Consider the following 15961-nt stretch of genomic DNA (forward strand, 5'->3'; position numbering starts at 1 on the left):
AGAGCGAGAGAGCGAGAGATCCTCGGGGTCACGGTATGAGAATCAGGGTCAGGGAGCGAGAGGTCCTCAGATCCAGGTGCAGGGGGAAGGGGGTGTGGGGGTCGAGAGATCCCTCGGGGAGTGGAGGGAGGAGGAGAGGGGTAGGCAGAGCCCTTGTGGGGCCGTGCTGCTCCTCGGGGAGCGGAGGGTGGAGTAGTGGGGTAGGCAGAGCCCTCGTGGGGCCGTGCTGCCCCTCGGGGAGCGGAGGGTGGGGGAGAGGGGTAGGCAGAGCCCTCGTGGGGCCGTGCTGCCCCTCAGGGACCGTGCTGCCCCTCAGGGAGTGGAGGGAGGGGCGGGTAAACCCCTCAGGGACCGTGCTGCCCCTCGGGGACCGTGCTGCCCCTCGGGGACCGTGCTGCCTCTCAGGGAGTGGAGGGAGGGGCGGGTAAACCCCTCAGGGACCGTGCTGCCCCTCAGGGACCGTGCTGCCCCTCAGGGACCGTGCTGCCGCTCAGGGAGTGGAGGGAGGGGCGGGTAAACCCCTCAGGGACCGTGCTGCCCCTCAGGGACCGTGCTGCCGCTCAGGGAGTGGAGGGAGGGCCGGATAAACCCCTCAGGGACTGTGCTGCCCCTGAGGGTGCGGAGGGAGGGGCGGGTTAACCCCTCAGGGACCGTGCTGCCCCTCGGAGTGGAGGGAGGGGCGGGTAAACCACTCAGGGACCGTGCTGCCCCTCAGGGAGTGGGGGGAAGGGCAGAGGGGCGGGTAAACCCCTCAGGGAGCGGAGGGAGGGGCAGATTCAACCCTCAGGGTCCGCCGTGGTGCCCCATCAGATTGTGGAGCAACCTCTGTCGCCCGGCCGAATAGTCATCCTCGTCCACATTGACCAGCAGCCGGATGGCCTCGTGCCCCACCGCCTGCTTGAGGGAGTCGGTGATGAAGACGCCCTTGAGGGCCTCCAGCAGCGAGCCGTTGATGTAGTCGCGCCAGAAGGCGTCCAGGTAGGTCAGCTCGGAGAACTTGATGTCGCAGATGATGGAGCCCAGGTCCCGAGACTTGAGGATGGTGTTGGCCTGGGAGAAGCGCTCGAACTAGTGCTCCAGCGGGTCGGGCTTGTTGGAGAACACGTTGCCGTCCAGCGCCGTCTCGTGCTGGCAGTACTCGGCCCGGACCCGCAGTCGGATATCTGAGAGAGAGAGAGAGAGGGGAGAGAGTTAGAGCAGGAACAGAGCGGGGAGGGCGAGGGACAGAGGGGCGAGAGGCAGAGGGTGAGGGACAACAACAACTGGCATGTATATAGCACCTTTACCGCTGTAAAAACTCCCAAGGTGCTTCACAGGAGCGATTATCTGACAGAATTTGACACGGAGCCACATCAGGAGATATTAGGACAGGTGACCAAAAGCTGGGTCAGAGAGGGAGGTTTTAAGGAGCGTCTTAAAGGAGGAGAGAGAGGCGGAGAGGTTTAGGGAGGGAATTCCAGAGCTCGGGGCCCAGGCAACTGAAGGCACGGCCGCCAATGGTGGAGCGATGGAAATCAGGGGATGCTCGAGAGGACAGAATTGGAGGAGCGCAGAGATCTCGGAGGGTTGTAGGGGCTGGAGGAGGTTACAGAGATAGGGAGGGGTGTCGGGGCTGGAGGAGGTTACAGAGATAGGGAGGGGTGTAGGAGGTTACAGAGATAGGGAGGGGTGTAGGGGCTGGAGGAGGTTACAGAGATAGAGAGGGGTGCAGGGGCTGGAGGAGGTTACAGAGATAGGGAGGGGTGCGGGGGTTGGAGGAGGTTACAGAGATAGGGAGGGTTGTAGGGGCTGGAGGAGGTTACAGAGATAGGGAGGGGTGCAGGGGCTGGAGGAGGTTACAGAGTTAGGGAGGGTTGCCGGGGCTGGAGGAGGTTACAGAGATAGGGAGGGTTGTAGGGGCTGGAGGAGGTTACAGAGATAGGGAGGATTGTAGGGGCTGGAGGAGGTTACAGAGATAGGGAGGGGTGTAGGGGCTGGAGGAGGTTACAGAGATAGGGAAGAGTGTAGGGGCTGGAGGAGGTTACAGAGATAGGGAGGATTGTAGGGGCTGGAGGAGGTTACAGAGATAGGGAGGGGTGTAGAGGCTGGAGGAGGTTACAGAGATAGGGAAGGGTGTAGGGGCTGCAGGAGGTTACAGAGATAGGGAGAGGTGTAGGGGCTGCAGGAGGTTACAGAGATAGGGAGAGGTGTAGGGGCTGCAGGAGGTTACAGAGATAGGGAGGGTTGTGGGGCTGGAGGAGGTTACAGAGATAGGGAGAGTTGTAGGGGCTGGAGGAGGTTACAGGGATAGGGAGGGGTGTAGGGGCTGGAGGAGGTTACAGGGATAGGGAGGGGTGTCGGGGCTGGAGGAGGTTACAGAGATAGGGAGGGAGCGAGGAGGCCATGGAGAGGATTTGAAAACGACGATGAGAATTTTAAAATCGAGGCGTTGCCGGACTGGGAGCCAGTGTGGGGCAGCGAGCCCCGGGGGTGACGGGTGAACGGGACGAGTTAGGACACGGGGCAGCGGGAGTTTTGGATGACCTCAAGTTTAGGTAGGGTGGAACGTGGGAGGCTGGCCAGGAGTGCGTTGGAATAGTCAAGTCTAGAGGGGTCAAAGGCATGGACGAGGGTTTCAGAAGCGGATGAGCTGAGGCAAGGGCAGAGACGGGCGATGTTCCGGAGGTGGAACGAGGCGGTCTTGGGTACGGAGTGGACGGGTGGTGGGAAAACTGATCTCGGGGTGGAAGGGGACACCGAGGTTTGCCAACAGTGTGGTTAAGCCTCAGACTGCGGCCAGGGAGAGGGACGGAGTCGGCGGCTGGGGAATACAGTTTGTGCATATTTAGCCGGAAGTAAATTTCTGCTGGCCCTGGATTCAGACACTGGAGGGATCGAGAAACGCGGGATGAGAAGCCATTGCAGGAGATTCTGGGGCCGCGACTGCATCGATGTGACGGGATGGAGTAGGGGGAGTCCCATAGGCGGACAGGGAACAGTGAGGGACGGACAGGCGGAGACCCCGCGCTACGATCAGACTCTCACCGCAAGTCTGCTTCTCCTTGGTGTCCAGGACAGTCGATTTCTTCCGCTTGCCCCGAGAGTTCCCAGGGGCTCTGCCCCGATACAGTCTCTGTCGGAGGGGCTGCGGAGTGGCGGGGGAACAGTACAGCAAGCGATGGGACAGATCTGCAGAAAGAGTAATGGGAGAGTGTAGAGGGAGCTTTACTCTGTATCTAACCCGTTGTACCTGCCTTGGGAGTGTTCGATGGGACAGTGTAGAGGGAGCTTTACTCTGTATCTAACCCATGCTGTACCTGTCCTGGGAGTGTTTGATGGGACAGTGTAGAGGGAGCATTACTCTGTATCTAACCCGTGCTGTACCTGCCCTGGGAGTGTTTGATGGGACAGTGTAGAGGGAGCTTTACTCTGTATCTAACCCGTGCTGTACCTGCCCTGGGAGTGTTTGATGGGACAGTGTAGAGGGTGCTTTACTCTGTATCTAACCCGTGCTGTACCTGCCCTGGGAGTGTTTGATGGGACAGTGCAGAGGGAGCTTTACTCTGTATCTAACCCCGTGCTGTACCTGCCCTGGGAGTGTTTGATGGGACAGTGCAGAGGGAGCTTTACTCTGTACCTAACCCATGCCGTACCTGCCCTGGGAGTCTTTGATGGGACAGTGTAGAGGGAGCTTTACTCTGTATCTAACCTCTGCTGTACCTGCCCTGGGAGTGTTTGACGGGACAGTGTAGAGGGAGCTTTACTCTGTATCTAACCCCGTGCTGTACCTGCCCTGGGAGTGTTTGATGGGTCAGTGTAGAGGGAGCTTTACTCTGTATCTAACCCGTGCTGTACCTGCCCTGGGAGTGTTTGATGGGTCAGTGTAGAGGGAGCTTTACTCTGTATCTAACCCGTGCTGTACCTGCCCTGGGAGTGTTTGACGGGACAGTGTAGAGGGAGCTTTACTCTGTATCGAACCCCGTGCTGTACCTGATTTGCCGTATTCTGATCCTCCAGTCGCCGACAATGTTCGAGGCATCACGTATGTCACTGACGTGTCCTCCAGGTATTTGTCCACCGGATCCGGAGACACTGGAAGATGGAGGAGGAGAAGGAGTTAGCTGTCTGTTCGCCGGTACCTGTTACACTATCGGCTCGGTCACCACGTTTCCCGCCGGATCTCCGAGCTCCCGGAGCCTCCCTGTACCTTTAGAATCGGCCCAACCTCAGACACCGAATAGATCCCTTTCCGGTAATTATCTGCGGTGCTGGAAACGTGCCGGACAAGAATGGACAGAACTCGCCTTCTTCCGCCTCGGGACGTTCCAAAGCACTTCGCGGCCAATGTGCTCGGTGTTTTAAATGTGGGAACCGCGGCAGCTAATTTGCGCACAATTCCACTTTCCCTGGATTCCCCTAGAGTCCAAAAATCTCTCGATTTCCGTCTTGAATATACTCGATGACGGAGCCTCCGCAGCCCTGTGGGGCAGAGAGTTCCAAAGATTCACCGCCCTCTGAGTGAAGAAATCGCTCCTCATCTCAGTCCTAAACGGTTTACCCCTTATCCTTAGACTGTGACCCCTGGTTCTGGACTCCTCGACCGTCGGGAACATCCTTCCTGCATCTAGTCTGTCTAGTCCTGTTAGAATGTTATAAGTTTCGATGAGATCCCCTCTCATTCTTCTAAACTCTAGCGAATATTAGCCCGATCGACCCAATCTCTCTTCGTACGTCATTCCTGCCATCCCAGGTATCGGTCTGGTGAATCTTCGCTGCACTCCCTCCGTGGCAAGAACGTCCTTCCTCAGATAAGGCGACCAAAACTGCACACGATACTCGAGGTGCGGTCTCCCCAAGACCCTGTGCGACTGCAGCGAGACGTCCTTGCTCCTGTACTCGAACCCTCTCGCTACGAAGGCCGACGTACCATTTGGCTTCTTAACCGCCTGCTGCGCCCGCGTGCTCACCTGCAGCGACTGGCGCACGAGGACGCCCGGGTCTCGTCGCACTTCCCCTTCTCCCAATCTATTGCCGTTCAGATGATAATTACGAGGGGCGTAGATAGGGTAGATAGAAAGGAACTTTCTCCCCCCCCCCCCCCCCCGAGTAGAGGGGTCAATAACCAGGGGGCATAGTTTCAAGGTAAGGGGCAGGAGGTTTAGAGGGGATTTGAGGAAGAACTTATTCACCCAGAGGGTGGTTGGAATCTGGAACTCACCGCCTGAAAGGGTGGTCGAGGCAGGGACCCTCACGACATTCGAGAAGCATTTAGACGAGCACTCGAAACGCCACAGCAGACATAGAAACATAGAAGGTCGGAGCAGGAGTCGGCCCCTCGGGCCCGCTCCGCCGTTCGACGAGATCGCGGCCGATCCGATCCTGACCGCCGATCCGCTGTGACGGAACCGTCTCCTGAATCTAACGGAATCGGACGCATGAAATCGGAGCGGGATCGGGCTACGCGGCCCCTGGGCCCGCTCCGCTACCCGCGGGGCCGCGACCGATCCGGACCTAGACTCGTGTCCAAATTCCTGCCCGCTCCCCGTAACCCTTAATTCCCTTGACTTCTAGGAAAGTGTCTATTTCTGTTTGAAATTGATGTCACGATGTAGCTTGGACAGCTTTTTGGGGCGGCGTATTCCACGGACCTACCGCCCTCTGAGCGAAGTAGTTCCTCCTCGTCTCGGTTTTGAAAGAGCAGCCCCTTATTCTAAGACTCCGCCCCCTAGTTCTAGTTTCGCCCGTCGTCGGCAACGCCCTCCCCGCATCCGCCCGATCCAACCCCTTCGCGACCTTCTACGTTTCGATAAGATGGCCTCTCGTTCTTCTGAACTCCAACGAGTAGAGTCCCGATCTACTCGACCTCTCCTCGTGCGTCCGTCCCCTCGTCCCCGGGATCGACCGAGCGAACCTTCTTTGTACCGACGTCGTCGGAAAACACGGCGTCGGATCCCCGCGTGGGGAATCGTCGAAAGCGACGGCGCGGAATGAGGCCGTTTCGGCGCGCCGTGTCCGCGCCGGCCGGTAAAGAGCTGTCCTGCCCGATCCCGCTTCCCGGCTCTTGGTGCGTGGCCCTGCGTGTCGGAGCGTCCCGAGTGCGCGTCCGAGCGCATTGTCAATGCGGCGAGGGTTCCTGCCTCTCCCGCCCCTTTCGGGCAGGGAGCTCCAGACCCCCACGACCCTCTGGGTGAAGAAATGTCCCTTCGAATCCCCTCTGACCCTTCCCCCGATTACTTTAAATCTGCGCCCCCTGGTTCGAGAGCCCTCCGCTGAGGGAAAGAGGTCCTTTCGAGCCACTCTATCTAGGCCCGTCATAATTTGACCCACCTCAATAAAGGTCTCCCCTCGGCCTCCTCTGTCCCAAGGATAACGAGCCCAGCCTATCCTCCTAGCGGCGATTCTCTACTCTCGGCGACATCCTTGTAAATCTCCTCCGTCCCCTCTCGAGTGCGATCGCGTCGATCCTGTAATGCGGCGACCAGAACCGCACGCGGTATTGTAGACGAGGCAAACCGTCTGGCGGCGCGGTACGGCAGCTGCGGCTGCTGCGACCGGAAAGCCCTGCGGCGGGCGGTTGAAAACCGCCCGACGCGTTACCGGCGCCCGGCTACCGACCGTAATAGAGCGCGTGTGCCAGAAACGCTGTCTACGGAGGTCGCGGGCCGTCGTCGAAGAGCCTACCGGCCACGGTCTGTTCGCCCTCCTGCCGTCTGGGAGACACTACGGGTGCGTTCGCACCCGGACGACCGGATTTCGGACCGGCTCCTTTCCCGGGGCTGTCGTCCGACCGAACTCCGCAAATCAACTCTAAAGCCTGCGCGTCTGCCGACGCGCTTTATTGCGGTCGCGTTGATGTGAATGTGTCGCGAGCCGAATGAATGTCGAACGTTGAAATGTCTCAATCTAAACGTACGCTCTCGGCAGCGGCGAGCCTACGTTTCGTCGTACCGCGCTTGTGCGCTAACGGTGACGGTCAAAGTTGATTTGATTTGATGTGATGATCTAGCGTCCTGTACAGTTGAAGCATAACCTCCCTGCTCTTGTGTTCTATGCCACGGCTAATGAAGGCGAGCGCGCCGTACGCCTTCTTAACCGCCTTATCCACCTGGCCTGCTACCTTCGGGGATCTGTGGACGTGCACCACGAGGTCCCTTTGTTCCTCTGCGCTGCTCGGCATCCCACCGTTTAACGTGTGTTCCCTTTCCTCGTCGGCCCTCCCCACGTGCGCTACCTCGCGCTGCTCCGGATTGAATCGCATTTGCCGCTGTTCTGGCCGCCTGACCGATTTATTGCTGTCTTCCTGCGGTCTGCGGCTTCCTTCTTCGGTCTCGGCCGCGCGGCCGATTTTCGTCTCGTCTGCAAACTTCTTCATCCGACCCCCTGTGTTCAAGTCGAGGTCGTCGACGTGTACCGCAAAAAGCGAGGGACCGAGTGCCGAGCCCTGCGGAACGCCGCCGGAAACGGCCTCCCGGTCGCACAAACCCCCGTCGACCGCGACCCTCTGCTTAGAAACGTCGATAGGAGCAGGCCGTTCGGCCCCTCGGGCCCGCTCCGCCGCTCGACGAGATCGCGGCCGATCGTCCAAATTCAGCACCCGGTCCCTGCCTTCTCCCCGTCTCCCTCGACGCCCTTAGCCTCGAGAAACATCTCCGACTCCTCGTCGAGTATCCTTAACGAATTGGCCTCGGCCGCCTTCTGCGGTCGAGAATTGCACAGGTTCGCCGCTCTCTGGGTGAAGAAATTCCTCCTCGTCTCTGTCCTGGCCGGCCTGCCCCTCGGCCTTGGACTGCGACCCCCGGTTCTGCGCTCCCCCGCCGTCGGGAACGTCCTTCCCGCGTCCGGTGTGTCCGGCGCTGTCGGAGTGCGAGAAGCTTCGACGAGACGCCCTCTCGTTCTTCTGAACTCCGGCGAGCGCGAGCCCGATCGAGCCGATCCGTCCCCGCGCGTCGTCCCGGGCGTCGGTGCGGCGAACGTTCGCGCCGAACTCCCTCCGCGGCGAGGACGTCCTTCCTCGGACGAGGCGACCGAAACCGCGCGCGTTCCGTTTGCCGCGCTTCTGCTCTCGCCCCCTTCCCCCTCCCTCCCGGATCGGCGACCGTGTTCCCCTCGCCTTCGCCTTTCGGCCCGCCGGCCTCCGCCTTCGACGGCTCGTCCTCCGCCGTTTGCGGCGCGATCCCGCCGCCGGACGCGTCTTCCCCTCCCCTCCCCTCCCCTTTCGGCGTTCCGTCGGGGCCGCTCCCTCCGCGACGCCCCGGTCCGCTCCTCCGTCGCCCCCGGCGACCCTTCCCCTTCGCCCGGCGCCTTCCCGTGCGAGCGCAGGAGACGCGACGCCTGGGTTGAAGAGAGAGAGAGAGGGAGAGGGGGCTCCCTCCCGGCGCCGCGAGGGTTAATGGCAGAGCGGGGGCGGGGCCCGGCGCGGCGAGGGTTAATGGCGGAGCGGGGGCGGGGCCGGCGCGGCGAGGGTTAAAGAGAGAGAGAGGCTGCCCCGGCGCAGCGAGGGTTAATGGCAGAGCGGGGGCGGGGCCCGGCGCAGCGAGGGTTAAAGAGAGAGAGAGAGAGGCTGTCCCGGCGCAGCGAGGGTTAATGGCAGAGCGGGGGCGGGGCCCGGCGCGGCGAGGGTTAATGGCGGAGCGGGGCGCTCCCGGCGCGGCGAGGGTTAAAGAGAGAGAGAGGCTGCCCCGGCGCAGCGAGGGTTAATGGCAGAGCGGGGGCGGGGCCCGGCGCAGCGAGGGTTAATGGCAGAGCGGGGCGCTCCCGGCGCAGCGAGGGTTAAAGAGAGAGAGAGGCTGCCCCGGCGCTGCGAGGGTTAACGGCAGAGCGGGGCGGGGCCCGGCGCAGCGAGGGTTAAATGCGGAGCGGGGGCGGGGCCTGGCGCTGCGAGGGTTAACGGCAGAGCGGGGCGGGGCCCGGCGCAGCGAGGGTTAAAGGCGGAGCGGGGGCGGGGCCCGGCGCGGCGAGGGTTAATGGCAGAGCGGGGGCGGGGCCCGGCGCAGCGAGGGTTAATGGCAGAGCGGGGCGCTGCCCGACGCAGCGAGGGTTAATGGCAGAGCGGGGGCGGGGCCCGGCGCAGCGAGGGTTAATGGCAGAGCGGGGGCGCTGCCCGACGCAGCGAGGGTTAATGGCAGAGCGGGGGGCTCCCTCCTGGCGCTGCGAGGGTTAACTCGGGAGGCCAGCCACTGTGTGCAGCTGAAGGCACTTGACAAGGGCGAGGCCAGTCATGTGAGGACGCTGCTTCTCCTGCACTCGGCCTCAGCAAGTCCTGCTTGCAGCACCTATAAAGAGAGGCTCGGCGGTGCGGCCTTGCATGGAGTGCGGCGCTTCACAGAGTGGGCCCGGGACGGACTGCCCGGGGTGACGGGAGTCGGGGGAGTCCGGGGAGTGAGGCGAGGCCGAGGCCGCGGAGCGGGGCCGCGGAGGGCTCCGGAGACCGGGTGAGGCTCGCTTGACCAGTGGCGTTGAACTGAGGTCGCTGAAGTGGCTTCGAGGTTGGGGGGGGGGGGGGGAGGCCGTGCCGGGAGAGCCCGGCCCCGCCACGTGCTGCTCTCGCTGTGTGTGGGAATGCCGGTCGATTCGAGTCCGATGGCTTTCTCGGCGTGACCAGTCGCGTCCAATGTAGCCGAAACGTCGACTCTGTTTCTCTCTCCGCGGACGCCGCCTGGCCTGCTGAGTTTTTCGCGGCGTTTTCCGTCGTTCTTTTGTACTCTGTGCCTGTCGATTGTAATCCGGGTTTTATTCTCCACTGGGATAGTGATTTCGTTTAGTAGTGCGTGTTTTAGCCAGTGTTTCGGAAGGCTTTCGATAAAGTCCCGCATGAGACACTAGCGTGCAAAGTTAAGGCACGTGGGACTGGGGGCAAGGTATTGACTTGGATAGAGAACTGGCTGGCGGACAGAAAGCAAAGAGTTGGAATAAACGGGTCTTTTTCCGAGTGGCAGGCCGTGACTAGTGGGGTACTGCAGGGATCGGTCCTTGGGCCCCGGCTATTCACAATATATATTAATCATCTAGACGAGGGAACTGGATGTAATATCTCCAAGTTTGCAGACGACACAAAGCTGGGTGGGCGTGTGTGCTGTGAGGAGGATGCCGAGAAACTCCAGGACGATTTGGACAGGTTGGGCGATTGGGCAGAAGCACGGCAGTTGCAGGATAAGGTGGATAAATGCGAGGTTATCCGCTTCGGTGGCAAAAACAGGAAGGCGGATTATTATCTGAACGGCAATAGATTGGGAGAAGGGGAAGTGCAACGAGACCTGGGTGTCCTTGTGCACCAGTCGCTGAAGGTAAGCGTGCAGGTGCGGCGGGCGCTTAAGAAGGCAAATGTTATCATAGAGTCATAGAGTTTTACAGCACAGAAAGAGGCCCTTCGGCCCATCGTGTCTGCGCCGCCCATCCATCCCTGTCCAGTCTAATCCCATTTTCCAGCATTTGGTCCATAGCCTTGTATGCAATGGCATTTCAAGTGCTCATCCAAATGCTTCTTGAATGTTGAGGTTTCCTGCCTCTACCACCCTTTTAGGCATTGAGTTCCACATTCCAACCACCCTCTGGGTGAAAAAGTTCCTCCTCAAATCCCCTCTAAATCTCCTGCCCCTTACCCTGAATCTATGCCCCCTTGTTATTGACCCCCCTACTAAGGGGAAAAGTTCCTCTTTGTCTACCCTATCTATGCCCCTCATCATTTTGTACATCTCAATCAGGTCCCCCCTCAGCCTTCTTTGCTCCAAGGAAAACAACCCCAGCCTGTTTAGTCTTTCTTCATAGCTGAGGCGCTCCATCCCAGGTAACATCCTGGTGAATCTTCTCTGCACCCTCTCCAAAGCAATCACATCCTTCCTATAGTGAGGCGACCAGAACTGCACACAGTACTCCAGCTGTGGCCTCACCAGCGTTTTGTACAGCTCCATCATAACCTCCCTGCTCTTATATTCTATGCCTCGGCTAATGAAGGCAAGTATCCCATATGCCTTTTTAACCACCTTATCTACTTGTTCCGCTGCCTTCAGAGATCTATGTACATGTACACCGAGGTCCCTCTGACCCTCTGTACTTCCTAGGGTCCTACCACTCATTGTGTATTCCCTTGCCTTATTTGTCCGTCCAAAATGCATCACCTCGCACTTTTCAGGGTTAAATTCCATTTGCCACTTTTCCGCCCATCTGACCAACCCATCAATATCGTCCTGTAGCCTGAGGCTTTCCCCCTTGCAATTTACCACCCCACCAATTTTCGTGTCATCTGCAAACTTACTGATCATCCCTTTTACATTCTCATCCAAATCATTTATGTAGATCACAAACAACAAGGGACCCAGCACCGATCCCTGAGGTACCCCACTGGACACAGGCTTCCAGTCACAAAAGCAACCTTCGACCATCACCCTCTGCCTCCTGCCACTCAGCCAGTTTAGGATCCAACGCGCCAAGGCACCCTGGATCCCATGGGCTCTTACCTTCTTGACCAGTCTCCTATGCGGGACTTTGTCAAAAGCTTTATGTTGGCCTTCGTAGCGAGAGGATTCGAGTACAGGAGCAAGGATGTCTTGCTGCAGTTGAGAACACACCTCGAGTATTGTGTGCTGTTTTGGTCGCCTTATCTGAGGAAGGATGTTCTTGCCGTGGAGGGAGTGCAGCGAAGATTCACCAGACTGATACCTGGGATGGCAGGAATGATGTATGAGGAGAGATTGGGTCGATTAGGCTTATACTCGTTGGAGTTCAGAAGAATGAGAGGGGATCTCATTGAAACTTATAAAATTCTAACAGGACCAGACAGACTAGATGCAGGAAGGATGTTCCCGATGGTCGGGGGAGTCCAGAACCAGGGGTCACAGTCTAAGGATAAGGTGTAAGCCATTTAGGACAGAGATGAGGAGGAATTTCTTCACCCAGAGAGTGGTGAACCTGTGGAATTCTCTACCACAGAAGGCAGTTGAGGCCAATTCATTCAATATATTCAAGAAGGAGTTGGATATATTTCTTAAGGCTAAAGGGATCGAGGGAGATGGGGAGAAGGCAGGGACCGGGTACTGAATTTGGACGATCAGCCACGATCCCGTTGAATGGCGGAGCGGGCTCGAGGGGCCGAATGGCCTACTCCTGCTCCTATCTTCTATGTTTCTAGTGCTGCACTCACTCAGTACCGGCCCCTCCGACGGTGCGGCGCTCCCTCGGTACTGACCCTCCGACGGTGCCGCGCACCCCCCCGGTACTGACCGTCCGACGGTGCGGCGCTCCCTCGGTACTGCCCCTCCGACAGTGCGGCGCTCCCTCGGTACTGCGCCTCCGACAGTGCGGCGCTCCCTCGGTACTGCCCCTCCGACGGTGCGGCGCTCCCCCCCGGTACTGACCCTCCGACGGTGCGGCGCTCCCTCGGTACTGCCCCTCCGACAGTGCGGCGCTCCCCCCCAGTACTGACCCTCCGACAGTGCGGCGCTCCCTCGGTACTGACCCTCCGACAGTGCGGCGCTCCCTCGGTACTGCCCCTCCGACAGTGCGGCGCTCCCTCGGTACTGCCCCTCCGACAGTGCGGCGCTCCCCCCCAGTACTGACCCTCCGACGGTGCGGCACTCCCCCGGTACTGCCCCTCCGACAGTGCGACGCTCCCCCCAAGTACTGACCCTCCGACAGTGAGGCACTCCCTCGGTACTACCCCGCAGTCCTACCATTCAGCACCTCATATTTGACCCAGGAACAGGAGGCCGTTCAGTCCCTAGAAACTCCTGCAGTGTCTTGCGGATGAGACGTTAAGCAGAGAGCCTGTCTGCCGTCTCGAAGTTTGGCTGGGGTCACGCCTACCTGTTTGAAAGTCCGTGTTAGTCGCATCCTTGCGAGTTCCATCCTCTATTTCAGACGCTGGTGAGAGGATGAAACACCCGACTATCTGGCCTTCGATTCCACACAATTTGCTCCACGACTTCAGAAAATCCAGCTCAATTTTGCTCTCCGTGGAACTGTGGGAAATCATACTCGTCCGAGCCCGGAGTCTCTCAGGATAGAGAGTCAGGAACAGGAGGAGGCCCGTTCAGCCCCCTCGACCATTACACAGGAACAGGAGGAGGCCCGTTCAGGCCCTCGAGCCTGTTACACAGGGACAGGAGGAGCCCATTCAGCCCCTCGAGCCTGTTACACAGGAACAGGAGGAGGCCCATTCAGCCCCTCGAGCCTGTTACACAGGAACAGGAGGAGGCCCGTTCAGGCCCCTCGAGCCTGTTACACAGGAACAGGAGGAGGCCCGTTCAGCCCCTCGAACCTGTTACACAGGAACAGGAGGAGGCCCGTTCAGGCCCCTCGAGCCTGTTCCACAGGAACAGGAGGAGGCCCGTTCAGCCCCCTCGAGCCTGTTACACAGGAACAGGAGGAGGCCCATTCAGCCCCTCGAGCCTGTTACACAGGGACAGGAGGAGCCCATTCAGCCCCTCGAGCCTGTTACACAGGAACAGGAGGAGGCCCATTCAGCCCCTCGAGCCTGTTACACAGGAACAGGAGGAGGCCCGTTCAGCCCCTCGAACCTGTTACACAGGAACAGGAGGAGGCCCGTTCAGCCCCCTCGAGCCTGTTACACAGGAACAGGAGGAGGCCCGTTCAGCCCCCTCGAGCCTGTTACACAGGAACAGGAGGAGGCCCATTCAGCCCCTCGAGCCTGTTACACAGGGACAGGAGGAGCCCATTCAGCCCCTCGAGCCTGTTACACAGGAACAGGAGGAGGCCCATTCAGCCCCTCGAGCCTGTTACACAGGAACAGGAGGAGGCCCGTTCAGCCCCCTCGAGCCTGTTACACAGGAACAGGAGGAAGCCCATTCAGCCCCTCGAGCCTGTTACACAGGAACAGGAGGAGGCCCATTCAGACCCCTCGAGCCTGTTACTCATGAAGAAGAGGAGGCCCATTCAGCCCCTCGAGCCTGTTACACAGGAACAGGAGGAGGCCCATTCAGCCCCTCGAGCCTGTTACACAGGAACAGGAGGAGGCCCGTTCAGCCCCTCGAGCCTGTTACACAGGAACAGGAGGAGGCCCATTCAGCCCCCTCGAGCCTGTTACACAGGAACAGGAGGAGGCCCGTTCAGCCCCCTCGAGCCCGTTACACAGGAGCAGGAGGAGGCCCTCTGAGCAAATGCGACGCACTCTTTTGCGGTGTGGTGATAGAAGGCCCACGACACATCAAACGTCCTTCCCTGCTGGAGCAGCGACAGTGTGACAGGGAGATGATGCAGACGACGGGTAATTAATTAATTAATCCCTCCACCGTGAACACCCAGCTCTCCAAACATGTCCACTCGCTCAGCGCTATCTGGCGTTCTGTTAATTAGTCCATGTGATCATCGAATAGAATCATCGAACAGTACAGCACAGGAGGAGGCTATTCTGCTGATCGGGTCTGTGCCAACTCTTTCGTTCTCACAATATTCCTCTTCTCTGCACAGCTTTACTCTGCATCTAACCCGTGCTGTACCTGCCCTGGGAGTGTTTGACGGGACAGTGTAGAGGGAGCTTTACTCTGTATCTAACCCGTGCTGTACCTGCCCTGGGAGTGTTTGATGGGACAGTGTAGAGGGAGCTTTACTCTGTATCTAACCCGTGCTGTACCTGCCCTGGGAGTGTTTGATGGAACAGTGTAGAGGAAGCTTTACTCTGTATCTAACCCCGGGTTGTACCTGCCCTGGGAGTGTTTGACGGGACAGTGTAGGGGGAGCTTTACTCTGTACCTAACCCCGTGCTGTACCTGCCCTGGGAGTGTTTGATGGGACAGTGCAGAGCGAGCTTTACTCTGTATCTAACCCGTGCTGTACCTGCCCTGGGAGTGTTTGATGGGACAGTGTAGAGGGAGCTTTACTCTGTATCTAACCCCGTGCTGTACCTGCCCTGGGAGTGTTTGATGGGACAGTGTAGAGGGAGCTTTACTCTGTATCTAACCCGTTGCTGTACCTGCCCTGGGAGTGTTTGACGGGACAGTGTAGAGGGAGCTTTACTCTGTATCTAACCCGTGCTGTACCTGCCCTGGGAGTGTTTGATGGGACAGTGTTGAGGGAGCTTTACTCTGTATCTAACCCGTGCTGTACCTGCCCTGGGAGTGTTTGATGGGACAGTGTAGAGACAGCTTTACTCTGTATCTAACCCGTGCTGTACCTGCCCTGGGAGTGTTTGATGGGGACAGCGTAGAGGCAGCTTTACTCTGTATCTAACCCCGTGCTGTACCTGCCCCGGGAGTGTTTGATGGGGACAGTGTAGAGGGAGCTTTACTCTGTATCTAACCCCGTGCTGTACCTGCCCTGGGAGTGTTTGACGGGACAGTGCAGAGGGAGCTTTACTCTGTATCTAACCCGTGCTGTACCTGCCCTGGGAGTGTTTGATGAGACAGTGTAGAGGCAGCTTTACTCTGTATCTAACCTCGTGCTGTACCTGCCCCGGGAGTGTTTGATGGGGACAGTGTAGAGGGAGCTTTACTCTGTATCTAACCCGTTGCTGTACCTGCCCTGGGAGTGTTTGACGGGACAGTGTAGAGGGAGCTTTACTCTGTATCTAACCCGTGCTGTACCTGCCCTGGGAGTGTTTGGTGGGACAGTGTAGAGGGAGCTTTACTCTGTATCTAACCCGTGCTGTACCTGCCCTGGGAGTGTTTGATGGGACAGTGTAGAGACAGCTTTACTCTGTATCTAACCCGTGCTGTACCTGCCCTGGGAGTGTTTGATGGGACAGTGTAGAGGGAGCTTTACTCTGTATCTAACCCCGTGCTGTACCTGCCCTGGGAGTGTTTGATGGGACAGTGTAGAGGGAGCTTTACTCTGTATCTAACCCCGTGCTGTACCTGCCCTGGGAGTGTTTGATGGGACAGTGTAGAGGGAGCTTTACTCTGTATCTAACCCCGTGCTGTACCTGCCCTGGGAGTGTTTGATGGGACAGTGTAGAGGGAGCTTTACTCTGTATCTAACCCCGTGCTGTACCTGCCCTGGGAGTGTTTGATGGGACAGTGTAGTGGGAGATTTC

The 15961-nt window shown here is 58.9% G+C and overlaps 1 pseudogene across 1 annotated transcript in view; it reads right to left on the reverse strand.

Annotated features, from left to right (window-relative positions):
* LOC147087043 (death effector domain-containing protein-like) overlaps nucleotides 1-12946 on the reverse strand; it is a 13754-nt pseudogene extending 808 nt beyond the window's left edge. Inside the window, exons 1-5 of the transcript XR_015075577.1 lie at nucleotides 12778-12946; nucleotides 7211-7359; nucleotides 3970-4087; nucleotides 3025-3168; nucleotides 1-1163 (exon numbers count right to left, since the gene is read on the reverse strand). The exon at nucleotides 1-1163 is cut by the window's left edge and continues 808 nt beyond it. The product of XR_015075577.1 is annotated as a death effector domain-containing protein-like (transcript). The remainder of the gene's footprint in view (nucleotides 1164-3024; nucleotides 3169-3969; nucleotides 4088-7210; nucleotides 7360-12777) is intronic.
* Between the last annotated feature and the right edge of the window lie 3015 nt (nucleotides 12947-15961).

Source organism: Somniosus microcephalus, unplaced genomic scaffold (assembly GCF_052327205.1).
Source record: "Somniosus microcephalus isolate GS21.2 unplaced genomic scaffold, FLI_Smic_1.0 unresolved_chr6, whole genome shotgun sequence".
In the NCBI taxonomy this organism is placed as follows: domain Eukaryota; kingdom Metazoa; phylum Chordata; class Chondrichthyes; order Squaliformes; family Somniosidae; genus Somniosus; species Somniosus microcephalus.